We start from the raw sequence: 26522 nt of genomic DNA, 5'->3' as shown, positions 1-26522 counted from the left end.
CTCGCTACTTCGCGGTTCGTTTATCGCGGGTTCAGTGCATCGCAGATTTTTCAAACTTTTTTTTTTTTTTTTACTTATACATGGAGTACAGTACTGTATATGTTGCTCTATGTGACTCGCTGTTGTTTTGCAGCTTCTTGCGGACCGTTTGCGGACTTTAAAAAAAAAATACAGTATACATATTTTTTTACCTGTTTATGTTAATTGGACGCTACTTCGCGGATTTTCGTTTATGGTTTTGGTGGTTTTGGTCCACGCGGGTGGTTTTGGTCCCCATTAACCGCGATAAACGAGGGATTACTGTACTGTATTTGTTAACGCAATACAATGGTTTCCATTCAATGCCATTTCATATTACTTTCCATTCTGTTTATACTCTGCTTTGCGGTCGGTGCACCAGATCGTGCTACTTTCCTTACTTCGTCATATCGATTAATTTGAACTCCTGTCACAGTAAATATACACATTGCTCTAATCAAGAGCATCACCTTCAGTGGCAGACATACAACAGCCCCACGTTTGCCATTGGTTGTCGCAATGGGATCTATTCGCATATGCTATGCAGATTGAGCATTTTCTTTTAATGGAAACACATTTAGCATTTGAAACACTTCAACTTTGAGACCGTTTTAGCATCCCTACATTTTGCAGTATAACTTCATAAGAAAAATGAATGAGCAGTGTAAACAGACACCAAGAAACTGCAGAAATGCATTTCAGTTTTAAAATTTGATCCCCCACAAAAAAAAAACATCAACATATGAATTTAAGGCCAAAAAAACAAACACAAACAAAACTGCCACCATCTATTCAAAACACAAATTATAAATATTGCGTGAATCAATTACATTGGCGCAAATCTTCATTTGCTTTGGGTTAGGTACTGTGTGTCCTTTTGAGGTGTTTCTTCCAGAACATTTGGCAAGGAGTTAAAAGTGAAAGGGAGGAGTTGAGAATGTATTTGGAGGCTTTGTGCAAACAGAAGCATGGGTAGTGTGTGAGAATTTTAAGTAATCTGAGTGCAGGGATGGTGAGCTGCCGCGCACAATTGAAAGTTGTAAGACCAGTGTTCACCACAGGATGGCAGACATCACTCAACAAGCCCTCCAACACAGCGGCTGGAGTTGTGAAGAAGAGCTTGTCATGGCTGTCACAACATTGAACTCAAATATATACAAACAGTGATTTATGTTTTTCTACAGCGTTGAACGTTTGCTTAAAGTGCATGAAGAGTTAGTAAATATGTGTCCTCCAAAAACATGGAGATAGTCAATGCTTGATAGTTTTCCAAATGTGTATGGCGGCTTAATTGGACAAGCATCGGCCTAAATTACAGTACTGCCCTTCACCTGCACTGTGCACACAGGTGAATGAGTCACTGTATTATTTTGTTCATTTGGGGATTTGATTTGACATGCAGGAAAACAAGGAATATTAAAATCTTTGAGTACATAGATTTTTGTAAAAACATGCATAAAATGAGTTCTGGCATTTCATGTTGATATGGAGTTCAGCAGTTCGGAGCCGACTTTAAAAGGGAATTTTTATGCAAGAGAGCCCTTGGCAGGAGGTGGGGGAGGAAGGAGAGAAAGCACATTTTATAGTTTTTTGGGGGTAGTTGAGCATTGCATTTTTTCTGTGTGAAATCTAAATTAAAATACTAATTAAGATACTGTACATTGGCCCAATAACACATATATGCACACATTTTGTCAATATCAAAAATTTTATTTTTGTCCTGAATCTGGTTAGGAAGTGTGCAGTGCCATGTACCCCACACCCCGAGTTGCGCTGATGAAATATGGTGGCGCTCTTCGACATCTATCCCTACCTTATTGTATCACCTTAGTGTGAATTGCAAACATTCTGAAGTCCTTCACCCTCATTTAACCTGAATTCATGTGGTTAAAAACACATCACAATGCCTAATCTGGCAAGATCACTGTGAGTGATTCCCCACATCCATCTTCTTATCGCGCTTATTTTAACATGATTCAGGAAGAAGGTAGCAAAAGAAATTGTGCATTCTAAGTAAAATTAAGCAGCATTATTTCACCAAGTAGAGTAGCAAGATGAAAGAAATTATCATCAAAACTACGAAAGGTTTCAACATTTTTCGCACCAAATGTGCGTAACCGACAAGAGCAAGAACCAGACACTCTTGTAAGTTGCAGTAGCGCTGCTGGCAGTGTCAGGATGACACTGGAAGAGGAGAAGTACAGCTGAAGTGGGGAATGACACGAGTGGTGCTTTTCATCATGAAGATGCGAGTATTAAAGTAGTCGAAACGTAAATTACATTAAATGATTAATGCTCTTATCAATTACAGCAAAAGTGGTGCTGATTCACTTGTTCATCAAAAGTGTCAATACGTGAACGATTGAATAAAGTGAAAACATTTTTCATGTTAAGAAAAATCATTACACCCAAAATCTCAAGTCAAGGTGCTGTGATAGATAGTCAGTTTAACAAACTTTTTAAACTTTCTGACTATCTGTATATCGATCAATCAACCTATCACATACGGAAAGATGGAATTTTAGAATAATAATGAAAGCTGTGGAATCGTAATGACTGATTTGAAATGAGACGCATGGATATTGAATACTATGGAATCAACTCTGCACTCTTGATATTGGTGAAAAATGTGAAATGACATTGAAAGATATGAGATGATGTGGAATGGTGTAGGATATATTGAATGATATGGAAGGATGTGGAATGATGGGTGAAAAATGTGCAATATCTTGCTGAAAATATGAAATCATAGTGAAAGCTGGCGGCCCGGTAGTCCAGTGGCTAGCACGTCGACTTCACAGTGCAGAGGTACCGGGTTCAATTCCAGCTCCGGCCTCCCTGTGTGGAGTTTGCATGTTCTCCCCGGGCCTGCGTGGGTTTTCTCCGGGTACTCCGGTTTCCTCCCACATTCCAAAAACATGCATGGCAGGCTGATTGGACGCTCTAGATTGTCCCTAGGTGTGAATGTGAGCGCGGATGGTTGTTCGTCTCTGTGTGCCCTGCGATTGGCTGGCAACCGTTTCAGGGTGTCCCCCGCCTACTGCCCGGAGACGGCTGGGATAGGCTCCAGCACCCCCCGCGACCCTAGTGAGGATCAAGCGGTTCGGAAAATGGATGGATGGATAGTGAAAGCTATGGAATGATGCGGAACGTATCAAAAGGTATTGAATGATATAGAATGATGTGGAATTATATTGTTTAAAATGTGCGATATACTGACGGAAAATGTTGAATTTCTGGTATGTAAAAATATCTGCAGCGTTGAAAATCGTTTCCAATGTGAATTAAATGAGCTGAACATTTAGAATTTTGAAGTGAATATGTTGTTGTTGAATGCGCCATAGAGAATGAACGGTGAATCTTTGGGTAATTTTTGGAATGAGAACAAAAGTAATACCCGTGATGGTGTGAATCTTTGGAACATTTTGTACTCGAACGATGTGGATCAGATGAATTATGTGGGATGAGATCCACATAATAAATGAGTGGGCAGAATGACAAGAAAAAACGGGAATAATTCTCATCATCATATCACAATTATGATAGGAATTGGAATCAGACAGTCGGTGCATGTAGTTGGAAGGCATCAAACTGCTCTGCTCTTCTCCATCTATGATGCGTGTGCCCTTGGTTACCTCGTAACTCCCTTCTCCGGCTCCAATTGGCGCTCTGGAGAAGGCAGCGGTGTCGCGCCGCGCGTTCTCGCCAGGCTCGCGTTGAGTCTCGAGTTGAGGCGAAAGAGCATCCACTCCAGAGGTAGGCGGACTCGGAAGGGGGAGCTTTCCCGCTGAAGAAGAAGAGAAAAAAAATGAAAACTGGCACTGGAGGCACCTTTTTGGAAATGACAACGGAATGAGACTTGCTGCACTGGAGGCTTCATTCTCAAAGAAATTTCAAAAAAGAGGCCATTTGGGGAGATTTGGAGTATACCCACGTAATTTGTTTTCTTTATTGTAAAGACAGACGCACGGTTATGGGGGGATGTACATCTGGATTGTGCAGGTGAGACGTTTCATGACACTCAATAATAAGCGGCGTGTGCACTGTGTGGGAGGAAAGTGATGTTGCAACGCTCTGTGCATTTTACTTCACAAACCCATTCTTGGGTTGAAACGCGCTGCCCCACCGTCGGATGCATGCGGTCTTTTTTTTTTTTTACCCCATGCACTAATTGACGGGCATACGCGTGTCGGCAACCGCCAAGTAGTGCTGCCTGTTGGTACCGATGCATGCTTTGTATTAATTGTTCCCAATGCGAACACTTGTTACTTTTAAAGACAATGCGTGTGCGTGGTGGAGGAGTGACGCACGAGCTCCCACTCTTAAAAAATGCACTCACATGAGATAGCACAGAAGTTAAAATACGCGGTGTCGGGCTAAAATCATCTGGGTCGGGAGTGTCATTTTCCACGAAGCAATCACTTTTTAGAGCTAATACTGAAAATATGAATCGGCTTTAAAATTGAACGTTCAAGCTTCCTGTTACTTTGACGCTACATAAATACCCTGCTCAATTCAAATGTCGATTTAAATGCTTGTGGGATCTGATTGTAGAGATCATCTGCCCTTGTGAGCTGAGAATATTTGTCGATTTATTATTTCCATGCTCATCACTGGAGTCAAATGGATTGAATTAATCACATTTTTTGCAAATCTGAAGTTCCAGAAAAAAAAAGAAAGAAAGGACAAAGAGACAGGTGCATGTTGCTGAGAATAGACTAGAAGAAGAAGCCGCTGCAAGTTTAAAGGCAGTGAGATGCAGCAGGCTGCATATGCCTGTCCACTTCCTTCCTCCCAGAGAAGTCTGGACACAACAAGCTCACTATGCAGAATAATGTAGCTGTGAGTAATGGGTCCCAAACCGGATATAAGCGAGTGAAAATGTCAAATGCTCTTTGTCATAGTGATTTAGTTGAATGAGCAAAACATGACCAAGTGATCCAGCCTATTCTATTACACCCTATATAGCTTTTGACCATTTTCCTTGATACAGTACAATCAATCAATCAATTCACCAATCAACCAATCAATACAAAGTTACTGAAAGTGTCATACTGCATTCTGTAACCATTGTTTTAACAACATAAAATGCATAACAATAAAACAGCTAAAAACAAATATTTAGAGAAACAAAAGGCTACCTAAATCGCCGGACATTAAATACATTAACATATTGAAATATTACACACACACACACACACAAAAGGATGTCTACTAGTCATTAGGCCCTTATTGAAGACTCACTTGGTAAAATAAATTTGACACAATAAGTTCTGATCCATCCATCCATTTTCCAAACTGCTTGATCCTCACTAGGGTCGCGGGGTGTGCTGGAGCCTATCCCAGCCATCTCCGGGCAGTAGGCGGGGGACACCCTGAATCAGTTGCCAGCCAATCGCAGGGCACACAGAGACGAACAACCATCCACGCCCACACTCACACCTAGGGACAATTTAGAGCGTCCAATCAGACTGCCACGCATGTTTTTGGAATGTGGGAGGAAACCGGAGCACCCGGAGAAAACCCACGCAGGCCCGGGGAGAACATGCAAACTCCACACAGGGAGGCCGGAGCTGGAATCGAACCCGGTACCTCTGCACTGTGAAGCCGACGTGCTAACCACTGGGCTACCGGGCCGCCCATAAGTTCTGATGTTCGATGTTTTTTTATCATCTTCTCTCGTTATCACTGCTTCCCCTTTGTGGTGGCATCACAAATAAAAACACACAAAGAAAAGGACAAGCACAGTTAATGGTTCCGTTTCTCATGAGATGGTGTTGGACTTTGTCGATCATGATAGGGATGGAATTTTCTGTTCATCGGGCCAATAACGGACTTATTTGAAGGTATCGGGTGTGCATAGAGGCTGCCGATACCAACAAACGATACTTGCGGGGGGGGGGGGGGGGGAATACGAACATTGAATAAGTCCTGTTTGGCAGTCGGTGGCACGAGACTGCGACAGTTTGACACATTGGGGAACCATCATGTTGCGTCATAAAAAGTTCTTTGTTTTCAATATGTTGCATTATGTGAAATGTACTGTAATTACAGTCATACCTCGGTTTTCGACCATAATCCGTTCCAGAAGGCTGTTCGAAAAGGGATTTGTTCGAAAACCGAAACCATGCTCTTTTAAAAAAAAAAAAAAAATCTTTATTGAACACGTCTGCTCACAATGGAACACTACACGAGGAAGCGTCACTTCCTTGTGTAAGGAAGGCGAGAGGAGTCAAGTGGCGCATTCAAGTGAGCTCAGTTTGGTCGAGAACCGATTTTCGGTCGTAATCCGAGGCATAAAAAACTCGAAAAACGATTTGGTCGAGAACAGAGACGTTCGAAAACCGAGGTTTGACTGTATATGGATCAAAAGTACCATAGGTATCAGAACTCTGGTATCGGTCTGAAAAAAAAGTGGCATTGAACATCCCTCTTCATATTGTCTGAATGTTTTTTGTATCAGGATTAGTCGGATGCTTGTAACCTCCCCCTAGTCGTTGTGTCTCAGTGGTGGTCTGAAATCGAGTTTTTTTTTTTTTTTTTTTTTTTGCAGTCCCCATTTTGTGCCTCACTTTGACATTCTTTGACTTTGACTCTTGCATTGTCAAAAATCACATAAGCTTCATTGACTGCAAACAAGGCAATCTCTGTTGAAGCTGTCGTCCAATAAATGCCTGCAACAGAGTGCGCCGATTGTGTTCATTTTCCAGACAAATTGTCCCCCAGCGGACTGGAAGGGCCTTAACAGGCACACGGGGTAGCCCGCTCATGAGTCCTCGAACACGTTTCGCAGTGCAGTTCAAAGCGCGCCACTAGTTTACGTGAGTCTCCCCAAGGAAAAAACCCAATCAGCCTCAGTGTGCTGCCAAGGTCAGCCGGGTCAGCTCGTTCTGACTCGAGCAGTTTGTCTCGGCCTGATGTGACATGACTGAGTCACTATTTTCACTTTCAACGTATTGTTGCCCCCCAATCCACTTGTCTGGGAAGGACGATTGTGTGCACGTTGTGTGTATGCTGTAGTGCCGATCTGAAAGTGAGACAGCAGGGGGGGGCAGGGTTGCAAGGTTATTTGTGTTTTCCAATATTCTTCATTCTGTTTGACATGTTGTCTTGAAGATGCAGAGGAGGAAATGAATAATTTCCCAAATGCATACTTCTGACCGGAAATATGTCCCACTGATGTTCGTCTTCGACCTATGCAGAAGACATTCTTTTGGAAGCGCTTTTCCCTGCTTTAGTTACACTGCATAAAATATAACTAAACGTAAAATGAAAAATTACACTCGCCTCCAAAGGTATTCGAAGGCCTTTTATTTAAATTTTCCTTTCAACTGAAAACGTTTGCCATTTGACGTTAAAATACTGCTCAAAAAAATAAAGAGAACGCTTAAACAACACAATGGAAGTGTTCCCTGTGTATATTTTTGAGCAATTTAAAATATCAGACAAGCTTTTAATTTTTGGCGTTTACATCTGCACCTCATACAAAACTTGGATATACTATTCTTCACAAAACACCAGGTTTATAAATGAGCAAAAACAGTGGAACAGATACAAAATACAATATCGTGGAACCTTGAGTTCCAAAGGTCCCTTTTTAGAACAATTAGAGCTACGCAGTTTCCCTAGGAAAAAAAAAATATCGTCTGTGTAAGTACTATGTTCCATTTATTTGAAACATGTTGGCATGGCTGAGGTGAGAAGCTCGGTCATCCGGGAGGGGCTCAGAGTCGAGCCGCTTCTCCTCCACATCGAGAGGAGCCAGATGAGGTGGCTTGGGCATCTGATTCGGTTGCCCCCTGAGCGCCTCCCTGGTGAGGTGTTCCGGGCATGTCCCACCGGGAGGAGACCCCGAGGAAGACCCAGGACACGCTGGAGAGACTATGTCACCCAGCTGGCCTGGGAACGCCTCGGGATCCCCCGGGGAGAGCTGGAAGAAGTAGCTAGGGAGAGGGAAGTCTGGGCTTCCCTGCTAAAGCTGTTGCCCCCGCGACCCGGCCCCGGATAAGCGGTAGATGATGGATGGATGGATGGATGGCATGGCTGAGTTGTTAGATCGATGTTGTGTTTCTTCTCGCGCTGCATCGTCATCAATGGCAACGTGCCTAACGCATTGTTGTAAACTGAAAACTACTTGTGTCTTTTTGTTGCTTCCATCAGTGGCGATGAGTGAACCTGTTCTAGAAGAAGCCATGCAAGTACAAGCCGAAACATTCTTCTCCCTCCACTAAGTTTCAAGATACCTGCTGAGTTTTTAGGACCATGAGCTATCTTCTGCTCTTTTTGGACATTTTCAGCCTTGCTTTATGAGTGGGTCGAAACGTCAGGTTTTGCTGCTGTTGTTCATGAGGTCTTCTGCAAACACTTGATTGTAAAACTGTCACCCCTGCCCTCTGGAGGTTGTTGACAATTGTTTGGGGTCTTCTTTACAGCTCTCACGATATTTCTGTAATCAAGAGCTGTTGTTTTCTATTAACTGCCCTCACAGCATCTCTCACTACAAGTGCTTTCTTTCTTCAGCAAATTCGAAATGATTATTTTGGATGAAAGCAATGTTTGGACAATGGTTGTGATTGATTTCCCATCTCTCAGGTTCACGTTTTGCTTTTTTTTTCTAGTATACACAGCTTCGTGGTTTTCATGTTGGTGGTTTTCATCTATCTCATATAAAAGTAAATGCTCAACCTCTAAACTCCAAATCTGTAACTCACCAGAGACACTCAGCCTAATTTTACGTCACTGATGTATGATGCAGTCCACTTACCATCGAGCCATAGACAATTCAAAATAAATGCCATCATGTTTTCTAGTCTAGCTGATTTAAGGTTTGCATTTTATTACTCAATAGTTGACTAATGGAATGAAATGGGAAGCAGCAGAAGACCCTTTTTTTTTTTTTTTGGTACTAACAAAATGGTTTTGGAATAAAAAGAGTCCACATAACTTCCCCACATAGGGTATTTAACAGAGATTTCACATTGTTCTAGGCCCAAAAACATCTCCCCTAACTAGCAGGTTTGCGTGCCAACGACCAGCGTCTGCCTAGTAAATATTCTTTTGGACATCGCCCGCTGTACATCTAACTACAAAACAGATGTCACGCAGTATGTCGGCACTTGCTGTTGGATAGAAATGATCATATATTTACAATTTACACTCAGCCCCGGCCCAAAAAGTGTCACAGGTATGTATTGCTGAGTTAAGATTAGGGATGTAGTAAGATATGCACTGGCACTGAGGAGCTATTTTTGATTGTTTTTCCTTTCTGAGATGTAAAAAATGCATCACATCCTCTTTATGTGATGCGGCAAGATGTGGTGCTGAAAGACAAACATGACAGCAGCAGAAGGAAAGCCTTTACTCATTCCTAAACTGGCACGCTGCATAGTTTTTATTCATGTGACCTTTTTCTTTTAACAATATGACATACAGGAATACATCTGATCTTAAAATACAAAAGAGTCTTGTGACATACCTCTTGAACGATTATTTAGTCGCTGAGCAAGACCCCGTGATTCACAAATCATCCTCACACCAAAACATTTGGACATTTCTGTTTTCACAGAGGGCGGCACAGTGCAGAGCTGCAGGGTTTGATTCCGACTCCGGCATTTGTATGTAGGGTTTGAGTGTTCTCCCTGTCCCCGTGTGGGTTTTATCGGCGTAGTCCGGTTTCCTCCCACATTCCAGAAGCATGCATGACAGGTTAATGGAACACTCAAAATCACAGGTGTCAAAGTCAAGGCCCTGAAGACAGATCCGGCCCACCACATCATTTTATTTCCATGATGCTTGCTTACATCTGTACCGAAATCTCAAATTGTCATATGTAATAAATAACGGTGACATTCTGCAATACTTTGGTGACGTGGTTTACACTCTCTGTAATAATTGAACAAACTACAAACGAATAGTTGACTGATTTCAAAACTAGTAATCTGTCTTTTCTTTTTCTGTGTAGAAGTAACAATACGATGTGATGATCAAACATTTATTCAGTTTCACTGTCATAACGGCCTTCCGAGGGAAGACGTAACTCCCAAGTGGCCTGTGACAAAAATGAGTTTGGCACCCCTGCTCTAGATTTTCCCTAGGTGTGAGTGTGAATAGTTGTTTGTCTCAGTGTGCCCTGCGATTGGCTGGCAACCAGTTCAGGGCGGAACCCACCTACTGCCCGAAGACAGCTGGGATAGGCTCCAGAATGCCCGTCACCCTTGTGAGGATAAAGCGGATCGGAAAATGGATGGATGCGTGTTTTCACAGAAGCCTGATATTTCCATTGAGGAATTGGCGAGCCAGTGACTTTTGAGCTCATAAAATGTTTTTCTGCATTGTCACAGACATGTTAGGATTAGTTTGTTACCCAGATAGCTCGATGTTGTGTTACAAGGGTCTGATGGATTGACAAAACCTACACACTGGCCATGATTATGGCATGGGATCACTTGTCACAGGATCCCTCTCACTGACCATGTCACAAAATGGACTTAGAACTCATCATTCCACTTCTAAAAGTCTCAATGCATGTCTGAGGAGTAGCACTTTCTACAAATGAAGGTTTGTTGAGTTAAATACCTACAAGGGTTCACTCTTGGTCAAACATTCTCTCAAATACTTTTCCAGACGAATGGCGTCCTCCGCAAAGGGGCATATTTTTTTTTTGTTCCATACTCTCCTTCTGTATTTCTAATCGCCACATGACTCAATATGTTTCCTTGCGTAGCTGGATGAAAGACCTCAGGCCCTATTTACGTGCCCAGTGCAAGTGGAGCGCAATGTGCAGTCTAGCTTTGTGCATGGGCGGCGTTTTCTTTCTTTTGACATTTTTGTAGACGGGCGTAGATAGAAATAGCCGTTTGTGCCGCTGTGGGGCTCACCACAGGCCGACTTGATTCCTGGCCAATCGAAATGGCTCCCCTCATCCCCTTTAAATCCAGTACAGGTGAGGCACGCGCTCAACCTGGCAGACGCATAACAAACTTTCTGGAGTCCGTGCACGAGATTGGCATGTGCAAAGTACGTTTAGAAGGAATTGCAAGAATGTCTCCTTTTTTTTGGATGATGCAGAGTTGGCTGCTGTGAAATGGGTATTTGGAGAATGCAACCTTCCCCCCTCCCCAACACACACACACACACACCTTTTTTTAAAAATATATTTAAGATGATGATAATAATTCATTCAATGAATTGATTTCCACAATGATGCAGAGAGATTGCCCCACACACTTGAAAAACCGTGATGCGCACCACACACGTCCGCGGAGTGCAGAATCTGTCTGCCTGCTCAATCAAATCCACCGTGATCGCGATACACCACAGGTCGTGCTTTTAGCAGGTCTAAAATCGAGTCTAGTTTTGGTCACCGAATTTCCCGATCGGGGCGTGCAATAGAATCCACTGGAATGCCTATTGAGGCTTATGCGGACTATCAAATTCACAAACTAGATTTACCCCATCAGAAAAATGTAGATGTGACTGTTTTGATGCCGAGCGCCTGTGCGCTTGTCTCCAAAATATGGCCCCCCTTGTGTCTGGCAGACATGACATCCGCTCCCTTTGTTTTTAATACCTTCTTCTTAATACCTGTTATTCTCGTTGTGATTTGATCCACTAAATCCAGCCTGAAAATGCTGACAAGTGACAGCAAATCCAATATTAAAACGATGCACATGAACGTGACCATGGAGGTCAAAGTTAATGTGGCGGTACGTTCCTATCCTCTGTCAATTCACCAACGTCTTATCCTACCGAGCAATCGTTAAGCCCCCTTTCTGTCTCATTCATTTTCTTAACACGGAGTGAGTATTGTGTGGCTCTGGCAGGACACAGAGGCCGGAGCCCGTCTAATTCATGGGATAAATTGGTAAAGATAAGGCCTGAGTACCTCCATCTTCCATAGATCCCCTGGGGCTGGCTCTTAAGAAGCTTAGTAAAAGCCTGTCCTACGAAGACGTGACATGGAGCTGGCTAAATGGACGACGTTGGAGTGTTTTGCATCAACTTAATATTCATATGTGGCTCACAATTGCTGAGTGTTATCCCGTTGAGTTAATTTTTTTCTTTGCTGTGACTTCAGAGTTGGGGGAACTCTTGGACATGTGCAAGGGATGGCGGGTATATTGGCGAGGATTAAATACAGCATCACGAAGATGATAAAGCAACCCACTCATACGAGTGGCTGTGTAAAACCATGAGTCTGTGCTACCGAATCAATAATGAATGCCCGGTTTACTCGTAGTAAGCGAGCAAGGAAGAACTCCCTGAGAGTCACTGGGTCACACACCCACTTGGGAAATAATTAGCGGCTTCCTCTCTCGCCGGCATGTCGGCGCTGCTGTTAAGAAATTATAGAAACTAGCACTAGTGTCATTTCCAGCTCTCCAAGCCAGAGCTACAAAAGGCACCGCCAGGCCCTGGTGATGCATTTGTGGCCGCGTGAAGTGATGACGTGTGGTGACAGATTGGACACCAGTCTTGCGAGTGTGTGTTAACCTCATAATGCTGACAGATTACAGATTTAAATATTTAAAATCTCATAGAGCACATGGTGCTCGTGATGAGGAGTGCAGAAATACAGCTACACTAATGCCAGAGATTAAAAGAGATCTTGCCACATTCTCCCACACTCCCTCTTCACCACCAATGGTGGACTGGCATTAAAAAAAAAGTACAATCTTTTCTTGAATGGCATGCTCATCGTGGAGTCTCTTTTCCTATTTAACACATTTTTTCTCTCTCTCAATGCAGCAGCAGCAAGGAAAATGCTTATTTTTGCTCCCTGGTTCCCTCTGCACTTGTGACTTGCATTTAATTTTGGAAAACACATTTGCAGCAGTAAACATGCATTTTCCTCACTAACACCTCATCTTGAGCTCCTGTGTATTTCATTTGTGCAAACGCAAAACTCTCCAACTCATGCTAACCGTCCGCCATTCATATCAAACACCGAAGGTGATCAAGTGTAATCCAGTAATGATAAAATTACTATTTACACCTTATTGCAAGGTTAGGTTACCATTCAAAGATAGCATAAACAAGTATTTTACCAAAGACAATTTAGTAGGAAATTGTATGTTGTTGGGCTGGCTAACTGGACATGTGCATGCGCTGGCATACAGTAACAGACAGCATCCGTTTACCATGTAAAATCGATGTTTTGCTTTACTTTTCAAAAGAGTAATTTGAGGACAGCATTTCAGGATATTCATGTGAAGAAATGAGAATTTTCAGGTCATCCCCAAAAATTCAAAAGGCTTTTTTCCTTTTTGTATGACAAAATACAAAAGAAAGTGCTGTCCAACAAAATGTATCATAAACAAGTGTGTGTTGCTTTTGTTGTTTTTCAGGATGTGTTTGTTTTTCAGTTGACGGTTGCGTGTACCTTTTGTCATTGTACAATCACTGCATGTTTGTAGTTGAAGTACGCTCTCCATACCTTATTTATCTGTATTCCAGCAGACTGCACTTGATAATTCAGACACGTCTTGGCAGAAATGTTGACTTGTTGTTAGCGGTAGTTAACAGAAGTGATACACTTTAATACTTTTGCTGTTGTTGTTGTTTTTAATTCTCTGACCACTGGGGGAACCTGCTGATCAAATAAAAAAAAGATGTGCGCTATAAAAGCACGCGAGTGTGACAGCTCAATAAAAGGACCTGCAGTTTACAGCGCACGGAGTCATTCACAGGTTTGTTTAACCTTAAATGTTCACTGCTTTCTACAACAGGAACAAGGGACAATTAGAGGGCCAGACCCAACTTAATGTGGTCTATGTCACATACAGTAAATTACTGGAGTGGAGGGACACGCAACAAACAAAATGAATGTTCCACCTTTTGATACGGGTGGCTGCATTAAAAGAATGCATCAGGTTATTCTCATTGAATAGATTTGCCAAAATTTGCCAAAATCACATGGACTGCAAAATGTTTACAAGTGGTTAAGTGACCCTGTTACACCTAGCCCAAAGATGTTCTTTCCTTTCACAAATAGAAATGATCCTGAAGTGGGAGGCTAAGAAATCTGCTTTTGACCTTAGTAACCTCAGACATCATGGAAGGAATATCCTGAGCAAACTAAAACTAAAACGCTCCCCATCTGTTATAAGTCCATCAAAACATCACATTATGCAAACACATGTCCAATACTACTCACAAGTTCGAGAGAGTCGAGCAAAAGCTTGATCTGAATGATAAGATGTGGGATGCCCTTGTGTTATTTTGGTCTACGGGAACCTGATGAGAAACGCTGAAGGAAAAATTCGATTCGCGCTTCTCCTAATGGCACTCTATTTTACTGTGCGGAGGCTTCTTAAATGCCCCCCCGTGACACTGTAAACCCGCAACCTTAATGGTATACCTGCGTTGGGATCGGTCTATTCCAGTGCTTGCAACGCAGACCTCCTCCCCCTCACAGTATTCTATTTATATCGCTGCAGTCTTGATGATAGCATCCAGATAGCTTCAGAGGACAGCTACATTCCCCCCATCAAGCCTAGAGCCAATCTGTCTACATTCCAACCCGTGCTTCACAGTTGTAACCTTTATACCCTGCTACATACTCTGTCTGTACAAACAGTTTCCGGGAAAATGACACGTATCGTTTACGTTATAAAAACAAAATGTACTCTATGTACTGCTCACTTATATATTTAGAATTTCATTTTCTTTGGCTCGTGGTTTTAAACGTTCTGCCGCAGAGCAAATTAAGTGTTAAAATCCACACGGGATAGAGTTGATTTGACCTAATATGGTCTGTTCGCTGCGGCTCATTACATTGATACAGATCCCAATTCACCTGGAAATCTGAGTCATTACAGAAATAGCCTTGTGGCTTACTCTCCCAAGATGGCAGCTCTGATGAATTGGTGGCTGTAGGTCACAAAGACGATGGTTTGAGGAAAAGTACAGCCTGACAGTCTGATGAGCCTTGCGGCGGCTTGGGAAAGTTGACTTTTTGAAGAGTTTCGGGAAGGTGGGTGAACTCATAAGAGTAAAGGGATCCTCGAGGCACTTAACTGATCCTTTAAATCGCCCAGATTTGAGCGGTTTTGCAGAAACCGGCCACAGGACGTGCTGCAAAATCTGTAATCCCATCAGATATGCGGAATGCCATCATTGAGTAGGAACGTACTCTGAAAAAGAAAAAAAAAGTGACATTTTTTCACCTTGAGCCTTGTCAGACTTGGCAAGTATGTCGCGTACTGTTGTTGCGTCTCTTGAGGCATTACAACCTGAAGGTGAGTTTGGCAAGATCGACTTGAGAGTTTGAGCTCTTTCAGGGGCTTCCGGGCCCTCTGTGAGTTTGAGCCGCTCCCATAAGTACAGGTGTTTGAGTGACATAATGGTGGTGGGCAGCTGAGTCCTGAATCTCAAGAGCAAAATGATACGCTTGGGATAGAAATGGTTCTGCGAGAGTGGCAGGAATGGAGAGCGGCGGATCAGAGAGGATCGAGAACAGCGACAAAAAGAGATGAGTTTGAAACAAAACAAGGGGACAGTGATTAGGTTGGAAAAAGCTTTGCTTCCTGACGAGTTAGCTCTGCACTGGGAAAAAGACAGCCCAAACAAAATATTGAGCGTTTGCTTTATTCATTCAAAGGACAGCTTTCGCTTTACTGCATAGTGAGTCCAAAGAGAAACGACTACAGAACACTATGCTTGAGTTTTCTTCTTGTGGGGATTTTGATTGAGCCCGATCTGGCCGCCATGTTGGAACACACTAAATGATTCAACGTTTTCTGACAGCCCAGAATTTGCAGGCATTCTAATCTTTTATTCTCTTTAATCACCCCAATCGAAACCTGCTGCACACACATTTCAAACTCTATACAACCCCCAACTCCAAAAGCAAACAGTGACAATTATTCTTGGAGCCTTTTGCTGGCTTGGCACCAAACGATATGTTAACTAATGGGATGTTGGCTGTTGCCTCTCGAAGAATATGAACATGATCCTAAGCTTGCATTCCTTTACCTCGTTTTGCTTAGTGTGACTCTCTCAGACATTGACACAAAAGGGCATTCATTTTTTGCTTCTTTTGCAGAGACACAAGCAACCAATCTAGACCACTCTCTTAAAAGCACCGGAAGCCAAGTCATTAACCGGCAAACCCAATTGCTCTCTTCGGTCTCCTCCGGGTAGATTCTAATGATACCCATGTGATTTTACCCCCCCCCCCCCCCCCCACCCCACAGATCCATGATCAGTGTGCAAAAGCAATCCGGAAGTGACCTAATAAGTCAGATCTTTGCCTTTGTTCCCAACAGCGCGTTTTGAAAGGCGACGTTTGGAGGCTCGACCGAGGGAACCTTATCACAAAAGGCGCTGGAAATGTGACATATTTCCTCTGGGATAATTGCATTGCGCGCCTCTGTGGCCCACTTTTCCTTCACTTTGACGCTTTGCTGCACACCCGTGCTAAAGCGCCGCATCATATGTAGAAGGTCTCCAGTCAAATTCGAACACCCTGAACAGAGAACTTCAGTGCAAAATGTGCCCGATGCAGAAGTAACTTGTCAAACGGGGTTGAGTCAGGATCCTCAGTTTCCCTTTTAATCCAAGACACACACCCATACCCACGAGAGACTAAATCCCGCTCGAGATAAAAAGCAGAACAAAACAGTTGAGCATGCGGCGGCGCTCTGAATGGAGGATATTCGTGTAATCTTGGAGCGACAGGGTTGACTCCGACCCAAACCAGAGTCGCTGTTGCAGAGAGACGACCAAGGACAGTAGTGTTCTAAATCCCTCGCTGAAGAGGAAAGTAAAGACAAACAGTGTTGCGGTGAAACAATGGCCAACCCATTTATCTGGGCATCCCACACAACCCCTGGCCCAGATTTATTGCTGTGGGAATCCAGAGCTCCACCAAATCTTCTGGCAGCCTCTGACAGAGTTATTGATAAGAAAAGCAAGAACCCCCACCAAGGAATTCCCAGCTCATCCTAAAACACGAGCAGCCCCGCAACAGCTCATACTTGTACACCACAGGCTTATGATATACAACATCGTGCACCATGGTCACGCTGTAAATTGGGAGAAATTGTTCCTCATTTATTTTGCGCTTTCTCAGAAGCAATCCGGCATGTATTTCATGATAAGTGGCGCTATGGGTTTTAGAGATCCTTGGACAAAGCCCAGTCTTTTGATGAGCACGCCTTGCCTCCGGAGACGCAACCCCAGCCGCTATTCTATCAAGTGTAAAATGCCTGTTTCAAAAAAAAAACAAAAAAACAAAACCTCGCTAATCATTAGACCTGAAGAACTTTGTATTTCTTTTGTGGAGCATGTATGCATATCAAGTGCCAGAGGTGATATATGCTGTAACAGGCACACGTTATGTTGATTACAGTCACAACAATTACTTTTGTACAAGAGCATTGATGATTATTGTAAATGTAAGGCTTGTTTCCTCTCAAGAGAAAATCCATGCCTTCATCGCCACTTGGAATAGAAAGATGGATTGTATACCTGCGGAGGGATAATATTCTTCAAGTACCTGCTTCTCCCCCATCACCTCATGAAACAAGAACCATGTTCATGAGGCAATCTGAAAGAGGACTTGCACACACCACTATTTAGCACTCTATTGCTTGTCTCTCTCTTTACCTCAAGGAATAAGTATTTAAAATAAGTAACGTAATTCTGGATCTGAGGGCTTTGCGTTTAGTGTCAATGAAAATTTAGGGGGAAGCCTTGTAGCCACATTAAATTTTACAGCCAACATGTAGGCACTTTTATTGTTATGTTTGCTGCTTTGCACAAGCTCCGGGGCTCTTCACTGGGAAAACAACAATGGCCTCGTTGTTCCATCTTTTCTGCATTCACGCCTGGTAAAAGGCACCCTCCTCCCTCCGCAAGTGCCAGCTACTTGCTCTTGGATCTGTATATGCACAGCTTGGGTTCCGAAACATCGTTTTCCAAGTGGCAACATTTAGGCCATTGTTTGGAAGTCAACACATGAATGAATAAGTAATATTCCCTAGAGTTGGAATGTTGAAGCTGGACATGATCCGATGTGACTTTTCGCTTGAGCCAGTTAACTCACAGATGTTGGAGTAGTCCCGTATTTTTTCTTTAATTAATGTATTCATTTCGGAAAAACGTTTTACATAGAACACCCGGGGTGGGGTGGGGGGGGGGGGTTAACACTTTGAATGAGTTAAACTAAACATTTTAGCCTTTACTGTTCATGAACGTTTGGGGAAAAACGTACGGAATGCATTTCGGATTTTGTTTTGTCGTACTAGCATCCGTGTCGTTTGTTTACTGTAACACACATTTTTCATCCTAGATTCATTTCATTTCTCATACTGTATTTGAAAGTGTAACTTCACAGCATCTTATTCCAGTATTCATCAGTTGATTTTTTTCATTTATATACCAGGTCAGTTGTTTTTCTTGTGCAAAAAAAGTGAGAGTTGTGTATATATATATATATGTGTATAATGTAACTATAGTCAAAGCATCTGTGCAGCTACAAATTGTATTGCTCTGTCTAGCGTATGTCCTGGGCTGAAGATTAGGAAGAAAGATAAGATACAATCCTAGATATGCGCGTGCAGTTTTTGAGGAAGTGCACACAACCTGAGGCTGGATTTGCCTGGAGTGGGCATGGCCTACTTCTCAGCATTCAGCCATTAGCGTTGTCTTATACCGGGTTTAAAGTAGAGCGATGGGATTTTAATTCATCCTTAAATCTCAGTTTGCAGGGTGTTTGTGCTGCCTCAAATTCCTCTGTGAAAGGAGGTCAGCCATCATTGAGAGCTGCCGTTGAAAATTGCCTCTATACATTAGACGGCGAGAGCTCACGGATTTCAGAAAGTGGTGACTGTTTGTATGAGTGACGCCAAACCATATGACCTTGAGAGCTCTCAAGCCGGTGGAAGGATGTGCGCTTGCTGGCGCTGTGGCCGACTCTTGTCTCATGGATTTTGTAGAGAGGGTGCGCCTGAATAATGTCCTACTGGAGACAGTCGAAATGCACGTCTAGGATTCTGGCGTCAGCAGTAATATGAGGGCAACCTCTCCTCTTTGTGCAACGGCACGGGGAATATTACGGCCTTAGAACAGATGAACTATGATGCCATTGTCAGGGAACCAAGAGGCATTTAGTACCACCGGGTGTGAATGGTGTCAGTCAAGAGAATAAAGTAAGAGAAATAGGCCTTGTGGAATGTGGTTGAACCATGTCCCTCCACAGCCGGTTCCGGACTGGTGATGCAGCTAAACCAATTCACTTGAAGAAAGCTCAATTGAATTAAAGATCCCACATTTGTCACATACTATTGCGAGCTGAACCCTGCGCCACTTTTTGGGATGAGCGTAGGTACGGCTGCCGTTGTAGATGAATGAGTGTGTTTCCACCAATGGAAAGAGAGAAAACACCAACCTGCACAATAACAAAGGACGCATTACATAATAGATTTGGCAAGAAGACAGAGTTCAGGGCGCCCTGATAAAGCTAGGTTGCAGTACTTTCATCAATCACAAAGAACACAAGCCAATTTAGGAAAAAGCCTGACATTCAAGATAGGCTTTCAGACAGGATTAGAAATAGTAAATTGAGAGTAGACATATTTGGCAGTGGGAGCCAGAGGGACTGTTGAGATGAGACAGTGGTCCGTCCACCGTAAGGGATATTAAGGCATGTCTGTGACTACCCTACTTTATTTTATATATTAGCAAGAAAGCTCTGGTGGCGTCTATTTGCTTCCTGCCTTCTGGAAAGGGCAGTGTCATATCAGCTATCCCCAAGAGCTCATCTGGATTCTCTTGCATGACTAAAAATACTATCCACGATATCATTGCAAAGCGGTATAAAGCTACAGCCACATGAACATGGTAAGTTTGTCAACTTTAGAAAATTATTCCAATGAGCACAAATTATTCAAAACGGATTTGCAGACGACCAAGTATATGCCAACGCAACAGGTGGCCTATCTATAAAACCGTTTAGTTATTAATTTTTCGTGCAGTTGGTCTTGTTCAGGGTGACTCTGGAGCCTCAGCTTGTCCCAAAAGACACACTTTCACCAAGTGGATCAATTCAGGTTGGAGCGCCACCATATGATTCAGGTTAGACTCAGCAGGCTTGCATTTCCACCAATGGGTTGTGTGGCCGGATGGTAATCGCTGCGTCTGTTCTGTAAAATGTGACCATAGCAGTGAGACGGCGTTACAGTCTTCAATTAATTCAGCAACGAGAAGAAACGTGCAATGTAGTGTGGTGACAGTTTCTGCAAACAGGAAAACATGGTTTTGTATATTGCAGTAGAATGTGTAAACATTCCAGAAGGCCATTGTGGGACCCTTCAGATGGAATGTAATTGAATGTACCAAACTGATCTGAGCAAGTGAAAATGAGGATTGAGGACAACAATCACAGAAAGCCATAGAGTGGTCACCTTTTTAGCTGATCAGAAGTGTATTTATGGAAAAAAAAAAAAAAGCCCAACATTGGAAATTGCATTAAAGGGGTAGTACATTGGTGGAAACCGAAACAGTGAAATGGGGATTATACCTGAATGCCTCTGGACAAATTAACAAAACAAAAAGTGATTTGTTTGGTCAAAATATTTGCATTTGAATAAAAAGCCATAACATCTACAAGAGTGAATCATTGCTTGCTGGTAAACCCTAGTGTCACTTTTTTAATGTCAGTGTTTTAAAACTTTTAAATTGACATGCTCATCGCGGCCGGGGCCATGAAATAATAGCTCTCTATGAAAAGCGATACTAGTGAGTCATTTTTGTTCATCTCGGCTCGTAAACCATATGTATGAATTTCAAACACTTTTTTTCGCATCGGGGTAATTTATCATTTAATGGCAAATTGGCAAAAGCCTGGTTTTCACTTGCACTTACCCGTAAGACTTTGGCTGTTTGGCTTCGTACGCTATATCACATGAAGGAGAACAGTGGTAATCTAGTAATGTCACGTCAGTCAAAATCATAACCAACTGGTGCAACAGGATTTTTCATTGGGCAGCAATGCTATGTTGCAGTCTTTTGTCTGTTTTCTTACTGTTCTCCATTGGCGGCGCTGGTTGGGAAAATGCATCGCTGGATTGTTTTATAATACGATTCGCAAAAAAATGTCAGAAGGTTTGAATTTTTGGGTGGACGTGTGCACGTAAATTAAAGGAGTGCGCTTTCTTAAGCTTCCTGCTCTCCAAGCTTCAGCTGCAGCCCGGTCTTATGAATGGAACACAGAGAGGTACTGTGATGGTGCTGGATAAGAGAAGCAAGTCAACTGCGGTGTGACTGATATCGCCTCACTAATCCCTCTGCGTCTCATCCAAATCCACCTGGATGCTGCTTTGAGTTTGCTCCTAATGGGCTGTGTTGAGATTCAAATCACAAATCAAATCAAATCTCAGACGCAGCTGCCTGTCCTGAGGGAAACGGTATATGGCATATATTTTCTTCTCTTCAGCTCCAAAGCACCTCTTCAACGGCTGATAGAGGTCATGCGCTACAGCAAGTGTTTGTGCGGTCATTGTTTCTTGCCAGCGATGAAGGTCCCCTTCACAGAGCGTCAGCTTCTGTTTTTGTGCCGCGGTCCACGTAGTGTGGCTCGAATTGCTACTGACCTTTAGTTAAAAGCACATCACTGTTGGTTCAGAACTTAATTACGCTCCCATAAAAGTCCAGACATCATGTGCAGTGGGCAGATCTCATTTAATCTGTTGTCATTAGGCCACATCAGCCCTCTGCTTCCTGTGTAAATAGGCCCGCTGCACCATAAATCCATAATTAATCCATTTTACCCGGTTTTGTGTATAGTAAATATGCTTGCTACAGGTTTATTTTCCTGCACGGATTGCACTCGTGTGTGTCTTTTTAAGCCACGAATTAAGAAATCCAACTTGTCACACAACAATACACCTTGGCAGCCCTCACTTCTCTGCAACTAGCAACCCTTTTGAATGACAAAAGCGCTTTCCTGTCCCTGTGCTTTTTGGCATCGGTGGGTGCTCGGCAAGGAAGCCAACTGGTCGCGGTCTTTGAAGGGAAACATGAATATGTGTCGTGCTTCAGTGCTTTCATCTACTTATCACTTAATACATTAACAGTTGTGCCACATGTTGTGGCGGTAAAAACAGGTAAAACATTGTCGAGTGTATTGAAAATTCCTTTCATTTAATACTGCAATGAATGCCCTTGCAGGAACTCTACATCCGTGTTTAAGCAACTTATTCGGAAAACTGAGGAAATCGTTCTTTTCAAATAATTCTGAAATTGACCTAAAATTCAAACGGAAATAGAGAATCCAAAAGTAGAAAGCGTGCCCCAAACCAGATCAAAAATAAAACCAGAAGAGTAAACACCAGTTGAGGTATCATGACCTTCAAGTGATATTTTTTCCATTTTCTTTGGCTTTTCATGTGTGCGTATACGTTGAGTCAGAGACTGACTAATTTTTAGGTGTTACTCAAGGTGTGGCAGATTCCAGTGCTAGTGTCACAAAAGAAATCCAATATACAAGTTTCAGGTTTGTCTGCCACGACTTCTGCCTAGCATGTCTTTAAAATGGACCTCCTTGATGGCCCTCTTGACCTTGGGAAAGAGGAGAAAAAAAAAATCACATACAGACAGGCTGGTTGAACGGGGAGGTAGGTGTCTTTTGCAACACCAGTCCTGGAATTTGTGTTAACCTTGGTGAACCAACCTTTGTAAACTAATTTTTAAACATGACCTTTAACAATTAATATAAACTGCGCTTCATTTTTTTAAGCACAAAATGAATCACAGACCACTTGGGTTTTCTTGGGAAGGTCTAAGGAAGGCGGTGTTTTTCAAACCCTGTGCCGAGGGTGAGATATTGTCAGGTATGCCATGGGAAATTATCCAACATATATGCCTGTGCGGTCGATCCCCGGCAGAGTAATCGTGTAGTACTCTTCCATACCGGTAGGGAGCAGCAGTAGCTAGCGAATTGCCTTGTGCTTGGAGACAAGCGAAGTTTCCGACGCGAGCCAATACAATGAAAGCTCTTTCATTTGGATTGACTTTAACCGGAGATGCAACGGCACAGACTCCGGTGTGCTTGGTATGTGGTGAAAAGCAACTCTCCAACAGTCCCAAGTAAGCTTAAACTCCATCTCCAAACAAAACGCCCTTCACCTCGAAACAACAACGTGGAGTATTTTGTTCGCCTGCGTGAACACACGAAGAAACAAGCAACGTGCATGAGAAAAACCGCAAAGGTAAAAGAGAGAGCCTTGAAAGCAAGTTACCGTGTCGCTGAACTTGTGGCTAAATCAAAAAAGTGGAAATGAGATGTTCGGACCCAAAGCGGCTAAAGAAATAGCCCGACTGCTGTAAAAACTAAAAACAAAAAGAATGAGAGCTGTGGAGGAAGAGCTTTGTCTTTCATCGATTGCTGATGAAAGACAAAGATATCAGATCTGTGTTCATCCAAACCAGTTATCACACTGAGTGAGAATAAATATGAAAGATTATAAAATATTGGATTGATGTTGATTTGATTATAATAACAATATAACACTTAATTGTTAAAATAAGTTGTATTCACGTTTTCAGCAAGTGGTGTGCTGCGGGATTTGAATTTCTGAAAGAAATGTGCCTAGCCTCGAAAAAAGATTGAAAAACACTGGCCGAGGGAGATGTGGAGCCAACTGAAACAAAAACACCGGTCTAACTGTACGTTGCACTTGTCAAGGTCATCTTTATTGTCAACTATGCTTTATGTATTCTTGTGCCCCATAACCGCTGATGTGGACAAACAATTGGCTGCTACACCTCCACATGTGAGTACTACATAGTTGTCAGCCTTGGCACATTTTCAGCAAGGATCTTTGATGCAATGATCAATTATGTACAGGTATTTCGAGCCAAACATTCTGAATTCACTTAGCAGGGTTTTTAAGAATCACCAGCGCTTCTGACATAGAACAAACTGTTCTATTTTGCCACTATCCATTGTCTCAGTTCAGTTTCATTTAGTATTACATTTCATAGCGCAACCATGACAGATTTTCTTTCATATTCTAGTGGAAGACTCATCTGAATTTTCGCCGACATAAAAAACAAAACAACACAAAACGTGATTTCAAATTCATTGGGGGCGGGGGGCGGGGGGCCGGGGGGGGGGGGGGGTGGCGGTTGTGAAATGCATGCACTCAATGTCGAGCTTCGGTGCCTTTTTGAAATGACGCACAGCACATAAGTGTTCAGGATGATCAGCTCTTCAAAGGACCGGCTTTGTATGGTTTATTACCATAATGTGTTTGTGTTTTGGTCTCTGAAAATGACGTTTGGTATGTGAGGCTATTGTACTGTATATAATATTCCTCTTTTCCTCGCAAGAAACATGCTCCTATTTGTCGACATTACCGCAGTGAATACAATCTGTGTGATCCTATTTAAAAGTATGGCCAATGCTATTTATTTTTCGTGTAGTTCTCCATTAGTACAATGGCCATCCTCGATATTAACTCTGTAAATGGTCATATAGGCCAAGGACAATTGAGCGGTCTTTAACACACATTTCAGTAGCAGCCACACTTCAGCTGATGTTATATAATGCCTTGCCGATGAACATGGGGCTCTCGTTTGGCGCCATCAACTTCTGACCTCAATTAACTCGCAGCAAAGCTCCCAGTGCAGCTCCATGTTTGTGACGTGGTAATACGGGAGCTGCTTCATGAAAAATGGCATCCCACCCCTGATTCGGTCGATGCTCGCCATCATCCAATCAATGCTCTGTGCTGCACATATTGCTAAACATTACGTGGAGTGAAATCTTTCAACTTTATCTCAGATGATACCCTCATTAATCTCGCTCGATAACCGATCAATGTGATTTTAAGCGGGTTCTGTTTTGCGGGCAGTAACTAGCATTACAAATGGGCTCCGGAGCAAAGAGTGCAGCTTAGGTAATACACAGCAAGTGGCTGTTGTGAACATTGATTTGCTCTCTATATGTCGAGACGTTCCGCTACTATTTCGTACACTTGCAGAAATTTTGATTAGCATTGAATCCCAGAAGGGGGGAGAGAGAGAGAGAGAGAGAGAGAGAGAGAGAGAGAGAGAGAGAGAGAGAGAGAGAGAGAGAGAGAGAGAACATGCTCTTTTCTGCTGTAAGCCAGAAAGGGATGTCAAAAGGCTGCCATGTTGCTGTCTTCACAGCAGTGAAGAGCAGTGTGACGTATCTCCACAATTTTCTTGTGCTTTATTTCATCTCTCTCCATGAATGCAATCACAGTTTCATAACATAGGTTGACTGGGAAAATGACTGTTATAAGATATCCTTTATTTGTCCCGCAATGGGGAAATTACAAAGCATTATAAATTATCATATTATAAAGCAACAAACTGGCACAGCATTTATCGACAATTTGAATGACTTGACATTTGCATGATTATAAAAGCATTTGAAAACACTATAAATAAGCTCGCTCAATTGGCACCGCTTCCCACTCCTCAGTGCATATTTTATGAACTGTACTTCCAGTCACTGTGGACTGTGTTTTTTCGGCTTTGCACTCAGGCTACGCGCTCAAGGCAAGTTGAATCAAGCAAAACATGGCTTTTAAGTTGTTACCTGGTTACCTCCAAATTATCGGAGTGACAATGTCTGCAAAAAGACCGTCTGGATTGTGGATCCCCCCCTGAAAAAATGCAGAATCAGATAAATGACAAGACAAAAAGATATTTATGAGAGAAAAGCGAATGACCGACTAATTTTTCACAGAAGTCGCTGGCGATAAAAAGCCAAATGAGACACAAAAAGCGCTTGCAAACGGCAAAATAAGGTTGAGCATAGAAAATCCACAAAATGAAATGATAAGAGTCCAATCACACGAACATACAAATCGACAAAAATAGTAAGACAAAAAGATACTTACAAAACCAAAATCTACTACGATGAAAGTGAGCAAGAGCAAGACCAAGAGGTCTAAAAAATGGCACCTGAGCAAAAACAGTGATCAAGGTCATCTTGGAAGTCGTTAAATATACAAAAGCTTGATTGCACGACGAGACACCACTGAAGGGTTATTACGCCCAACACTCGACCTGGTGCTGAAGTAAAAACAAAAACAAAGCAGAGCGGAACATGACACAGAGTGATCAATTTCTTTCCTGCACCTGTCATTTTGTTTTGAGTCTTTTTTTTTTTTAATTTAGTTTGTTGTTTTAATTTTATGTTGGTTTTTAAATTTTCATTTTAGTATTAGTTTTCTTATTTTAATTGTGTTTTCCTTGTGCGCAAGATTTAACAAAACACGAATTAAATGAGGCTAGTTTTTCTTGTTTGCAAAGTTGGCAACTTCCAAATTGGACTTGTGGTTTGCATTCTTGGTGAGAAGTATGAAAACCAGTTGTGCAGTGTACTGTTTTTTTGTATACGGCCTATTCTTTTTTTCATATATGAAATTTTAAAAAAGAGACCTTTTTTTTTAACCTAGCATTGTGTTTTGGGATGAGTTAAATGACAAAAGCAAGGGAGCCATTCCAGCCAAAACCACATGAAA

At 42.5% G+C, this 26522-nt stretch overlaps 1 protein-coding gene across 1 annotated transcript in view; it reads left to right on the top strand.

Moving 5' to 3' along the window:
- Positions 1-3744: 3744 nt before the first annotated feature.
- Positions 3745-26522, top strand: part of nlgn3a (neuroligin 3a) — a 195625-nt gene continuing 172847 nt past the window's right edge. Inside the window, exon 1 of the mRNA XM_086105720.1 lies at positions 3745-4020. The gene's annotated coding sequence lies outside the window, so the exon portion shown is untranslated. The remainder of the gene's footprint in view (positions 4021-26522) is intronic.

This window comes from Hippocampus guttulatus, chromosome 2 (assembly GCF_054856545.1).
Source record: "Hippocampus guttulatus isolate MCC_2025c chromosome 2, RoL_Hgut_1.0, whole genome shotgun sequence".
Classification (NCBI taxonomy): Eukaryota; Metazoa; Chordata; class Actinopteri; order Syngnathiformes; family Syngnathidae; genus Hippocampus; species Hippocampus guttulatus.
Note: the sequence above shows the minus strand (reverse complement) of the source record. Positions and strands in the feature narration are given on the sequence as shown.